Source organism: Bos taurus, chromosome 16, assembly GCF_002263795.3.
Source record: "Bos taurus isolate L1 Dominette 01449 registration number 42190680 breed Hereford chromosome 16, ARS-UCD2.0, whole genome shotgun sequence".
NCBI classification, from domain to species: domain Eukaryota; kingdom Metazoa; phylum Chordata; class Mammalia; order Artiodactyla; family Bovidae; genus Bos; species Bos taurus.
This window is the reverse complement of record NC_037343.1, coordinates 73373105-73379406: the sequence shown is the minus strand read 5'-3', so window position 1 is coordinate 73379406 and position 6302 is coordinate 73373105.

The window sequence follows — 6302 nt, the reverse complement described above, 5'->3', positions numbered from 1 at the left end:
GTTAAGAAGCAACAGTTAGAAATGGACATGGAACAACGGACTGGTTCCAAATTGGGAAAGGAGTACATCAAGGCTGTATTTTGTCACCCTGCTTATTCAACTTCTATGCAGAGTACATCATGAGAAACACTGGGCTGGATGAAGCACAAGCTGGAGTCTAGATTGCCCGGAGAAATATCAATAACCTCAGATATGCAGATGACACCACCCTTATGGCAGAAAGCGAAGAAGAACTAAAGAGTCTCTTGATGAAAGTGAAAGAGGAGAGTAAAAAAAACTGGCTTAAAACTCAACATTCAAAAAATGGAGATCATGGCATCTGGTCCTATCACTTCATGACAAATAGAAGGGGAAACAATGGAAACAGTAGAGACTTTATTTTTTTAGGCTCCAAAATCACTGCAGATGGCGACTGCAGCCATGAAATTAAAAGATGCTTGCTCCTTGGAAGAAAAGCTATGACCAACCTAGACAGCATATTGAAAAGCAGAGAGATTACTTTGCCGACAAAGGTCCATCTAGTCAAAGCCATGGTTTTTCCAGTAGTCATGTATGGATGTGAGAGTTGGCTTCATAAAGAAAGCTTCATAAAGCTTTCATAAAGCTTCATAAAGAAAGCTGAGCACCAAAGAATTGATGCTTTGGAACTGTGGTGGTGGAGAAGATTCTTGAGAGTCTCTTGGACTGCAAGGAGATCCAACCAGTCCATCCTGAAGGAAATCAGTCCTGAATATTCATTGGAAGGACTGATGCTGAAGCTGAAGCTCCAATACTTTGGCCACCTGATGTGAAGAATGGACTCATTGGAAAAGACCCTGATGCTGGGAAAGATTGAAGTCAGGAGAAGAGGCTGGCAGAGGATGAGATGATTGGATGGCATCACCATCTTGATGGACATGAGTTTGAGCAAGCTCCGGGAGTTAGTGATGGACAGGGAGGCCTGGCGTGCTGCAGTCCATGGGGTCGCAAAGAGTAGAACACGACTGAGCAACTGAATGAACTGAACTGAAAACTATTCTTTAAAAAAAAATTCATTTAGTTACTCAGTCGTTTTTGGCTGTGCTGAGTCTCCGCTGCCGTGTGCAGGTCTTCTCTAGTTGCGACTAGCAGGAGCGACTCTAGTTGTGCACAGGCTTCTCACTGCAGTGGCCTCTCTTGTTGCAGAGCACAAGCTTTTGGGCATGTGGCCTTCAGTAATTGCAGCACTCCAGCTTAGTTGCTCCATAGCACGTGGGATCCCCCCAGACCCACACTGTGCCCTACATTGCAAGGTGGACTCCTTAACTACTGGACCGTGAGGGAAGCCCCTAAACTCTAGCTTCAGGTAGTTCCTATTGGCTCTATCTTTACTTTGATGTTGTCAGTATTGCTAACATTTACATTCTGTTCTTTATGGTAAATATTCTGTACCTTTTCCAACCCCTTAGAACAAATAAGTGATATTTTATAATATTATGATTGAATAAATTTATTTATTGTGATGCAAGTTATATGATTAGAAAGTGTAATTTTCTATTGCTAAATGAGTGCTGATCCAAGTGTCAGGATCAGATGGATTGGTGGCTCAGATGGTAAAGAGTCTGCCTGCAACATGGGAGATCCAGGTTCAATCCTTGGGTCGGGAGGATCCCCTGGAGAAGGGAATGGCAAACCACGCCAGTATTCTTGCCTGGAGGATTCCATGGACAGAGGTGCCTGGCAGGCTACAGTCCCCAGGGTAGCAGAGTCAGACTCAACTGAAAGATTTAATGCTTTACATGGACTATACGGCTTTCCCCACTGACTACCTAATTGCCTTTCTTTTTTTCTATAAATATATAAAAATAAACCTTTTTCATGATAATATCTTCCAGCTTTGTAATATATTGTTAATAGTTGTTGAATGGAAAGAATTTTCTCCCTGAACATCCTCTTCAGACTTTCTTTTCTAATTTAAATGTGTTGCTCTCTAGGCTTGATGTTCAACTGTTATGCTATGGGTTCTTCTCATTGTATTCATAGATTAGGATTCTGTCCTCATTTTGTTGGGCTATTTCAAGTTAAAATCTAAAAAATAAACAAATGTGCATGAGAATAAATTTTTGAATCCATGGATTCCTTAAATGACTTCATTTGGTCCTCACTCTTGACTGAGTTTGACACAGAATTCAAGCTTGTCATTTGTGTATTTGATAAATGTAAGCAATCAAAGCTCTTAGTGACCCTCTCTGAATCAGGCCCACACATTTATAGTTCCATAAACTAAGGAGACCTGAATGGCTTTTGTGACAGCAGATTTTCTCATCTAACTCAGGTTATCAATTATTTTTGTCTGCGTAGAATTCAATTTCCTTCCCACATACGTGTGTTTTTGAGACCTGCTACATGTTGCCTTCTGCTTTCTACATGGTAGGTGGCTGCATTTACCGCTGTGTGACATAGTTCCATCATCGAAACAGTCTGTAGCATATCTTTTGACCTATGAGTGAAAACTGTTATATAACTGTCCCTTGTCATTATCATGGGAGCATCCAGCTGTGAAAAAAATTTAAATATATTTAAGTACTCCTACGTAGAATAAAGTAATATACTTCTTTGTTGTGAATAAAAAACTTGGAGTTAAATTTCGTTTGTATCCCACTGAGCATGTACTTGTTGAACATTTTTGTGTAAAACTGCTCTAAGTTTTCTGAAGTTGTGTTCACTCCTCCACAATGACAGACCAGTATCCTGCTGTGTTGTAACGGTGTCAATAAACCACAGTGTACTGCTCCATACGTTTAGCCAACAGCAATAGCTTCACTGATCAATAAGATATTATAACAGATTTTACACAGGAGAGCATCGTATTTAGAGACAGAAGGGAAGACGCATGTAGGTGGCTCTTCAGTCTGCATGAAAGGCTTAGAAAATGTAATGGAACGTAAGTGTGGAGTAGTAAATTAGTATCAGTGCTATTAGATCTCTTTTCTCTTTTCTTTGGTAGAGCTTGTGATAGCTCTAAAGCTTTAGAGGGCAAGAAGGAAAACTACCATTTGATCTAACTGCATAAAAACAATTTTAGAATGCTTCACATTTCCTTTTTTCTCTTAGCTATCACTTTGCTGCCTATAGGGGAGTAAGTGACAAGTCTTGAAGAAAATAATTGGTGGAGGAAATCCAAGAGAAAAAAAAATTGTTTTGGTTTATGTTTACTTTTATTTTTTCTTTCCATTTCCATCTCTAATTACCTCTACACAGCATGACAGATACACTTCTCATTGTACCAGTCCGTCAGGTAGAGTATCAATACATGGAAAGTTATTACCATTCTCTTCTCATTAGAGACATCACAGTTTGCCCCACCAAGTATCCATTAAGCAATCTTCTCTGGAAGTGCCCCCTGAACCCCACCATGTCATTTCTGTGGCTCTGAGGCTGTGCTGTCTGATACAGTAGACACCCAACCACATATGGCTGGTGGCCATTGCATTGGACAGCACAAATGGACAGTTTTCATTATCTCAGACAATTCTTTTGAACAGCTTTGCTTTAAGAGAATCCCAGAGAAATGTACTGAAGTAGAGTATCCTTGCAGACATCACTCAAGCTTTCTCTGTCCAAGAATCTCTTTCTAGGAACCATTTTCCCCTCTCCCCTGTTCAGCCTTATAGGTCCCAAGTTCAGTTCAGTTGCTCAGTCGTGTCCGACTTTTTGCAACCCCATGGACTGCAGCACGCCAGGCCTCCCTGTCCGTCACCAGCTCCTGGAGCTTGTTCAAACTCATGTTTATAGAGTCGGTGATACCATCCAACCATCTCATCCTCTGTCGTCCCCTTCTCCTCCTGCCTTCAATCTTTCCCTGCATCAGGGTCTTTTCCAGTGAGTCAGTTCTTCGCATCAGGTGGCCAAAGTATTGGAGCTTCAGCTTCAGCATCAGTCCTTCCAGTGAATATTCAGGACTGATTTCCTTCAGGATTGACTGGCTGGATCTCCTTGCAGTCCAAGGGACTCTCAAGAGTCTGTTCTCCAACACCACAGTTCAAAAGCATCAATTCTTCGGTGCTCAGCTTTCTTTATGGTCCAATTCTCACATCCATACATGACTACTGGAAAAACCATGGCTTTGACTAGATGGACCTTTGTTGGCAAAGTAATGTCTCTGCTCTTCAATATGCTGTCTAGGTTGGTCTTAGCTTTTCTTCCAAGGAGCAAGCCTAGTTTGATTTTATGGCTACAGTCACCATCTGCAGTGATTTTGGGTCCCCCAAAAGAAAATCTGTCACTGCTTCCACTTTCCCCTTCTATTTGCCATGAAATGATGGGACTGGATGCCATGATCTTAGTTTTTTAATGTTGAGTTTCAAGCCAACTGGGATAGTTTATCTTAAGTACAGTTAGTGACACTCTACTTTTTTGGGATTTATGGAGTTAAGACCTAGAAATTTGGCAGAATCCATAAAGCCTGGAATTTCTCGGGGGTTATGTTTTCCATCATTGGGAAAAAGTTAGCCTGTGGTGAGCAAGCAAAAAATGAGCATGCAGAACAGTTAGAGATAAGAAGCAGAAAATATAGTGTTAGCATTTAGGTTCCCAAGATTGCTAAAGCTGAGGCCCAGCTTTATTTCTATGCTTATATCTTTGTAATTAACTTTCTATTTTACTTCAGCTACTTCAAGTTGAGTTGCTCTCACTGGAAAAGTTATCAGGGTAAATAACTAATATTATAGTTGTTTCCACAACATTATGATTCATGAAAGAAATGCAATATTAATGGTTTTAACTAGATTTTCATTAGGTCCTTACATCCAGCTACATCTTCTCAGATAATTGCAACTGCTAATAAAACTTAAAGTTCAAAAGTATCTCTCTTACTCAAACACTCAAAATTCCTGGACAACATAATTAACACATTAAATTTTCCAAAATATAATTTTGGTATAGGTATTTGTTAAGACTCCATTTTTATATAGGTAATACATAATACTAGAATTACACATCTATTTAATTATATATACTAGAATAAAATATATTACTAGATATATTTTTTTTCCATTCTTTTAATGGCTTTGATTTTTTTCAGTTGGATAGCTTAAATAAAGGAAGTTTCCAACTTGAAAAATCATTTGGTTCTTAGAAGTACAGTGGGAACTTTGGTAACTTGGAACAGACTCTTCATCAAGATAGTATTTTTATTAATAGTGGTAGATTGTTTTGTTGGCACATGAAAACCACTTAACTAATATAGGTACAATTACCTTTCATTTCCTCTTTGAGGTGTTCTTTCTACACAATTCACCTTCATACCTTCATCTATGGATGTTTCAGCCACACACTGGATAATTAAGCACTGTGGCCTCCCATAAGTCAAACTATCATCTTAAATCATGTGCGTGAAAGATTGAGTGGAAACTTAAAATACCAAAAACATATTCCCATTTACTAGTCAAAAGAAAAGGAGTTACTTTTGACTTCTTTTGTTTTTCTTTTCCCATCTTAGCCCCAACTATCTCTCCACAACACATGATGAAGAAACTGGGCAATTGCTTGCACTACATGTTTGGAAACTATTCTTCAAATAATTCATTAATAAGGAAAATGAAGAATTTAAAATGAGCATTTTTAAAACATCCTCTACAATGTAAAGGTGTATACACTAAAGATTACTTAGAAGTATATGGTCAAAATTAGAAAAATGTCTTGTCATTGGGTAGGATGTGTGATGGATAAAATTTGAAATATTTAAATTATAAATAATTGACATTCCCCAAATTAAATGTATCAAACCCATGGCATACTGTAGGAGTATCTAAGAAGTTAAATCTCAATTCCAAGTGGCTGCTAAGCAAACTCTGACATCATATGAGGGCTTCCCTGGTGGCTCAATGGTAAAGAATCTGCCTGCCAATGCAAGAGACATGAGTTTGATCCATGGTCTGGGGAAGATCTCTTCCCCATGCTGCCGAGCAACTAAGCTCGTGTGTCACAACTATTAAGCCTGTGCTCTAGAGCCGGAGAACTGCACCTACTGAGCCCGTGTGGCACAACCACAGAAGCTCACACAGCCTAGAGCCCATGCTCTACAAGAGAAGCCCATGCACTGCAATTAGAGAGTGGTCCCCGCTCACTGCAACTGGAGAAAAGCCTGCACAGCAGTGAAGACCCAGTGCAGCCAGAAATAAATAAGTAAAATTATATAACAAAGAAGCCATATGAAACACTGGAAAGTTAAGTCATATGATATTGTCCAGCAGTAATGACACAAATGTCCCAACTAGTATTTGTGGAGCACTTAAGGGGAAAGAAAAAAAGGCAGTGTTGGTGAGGAGAATTATGCATTCTAA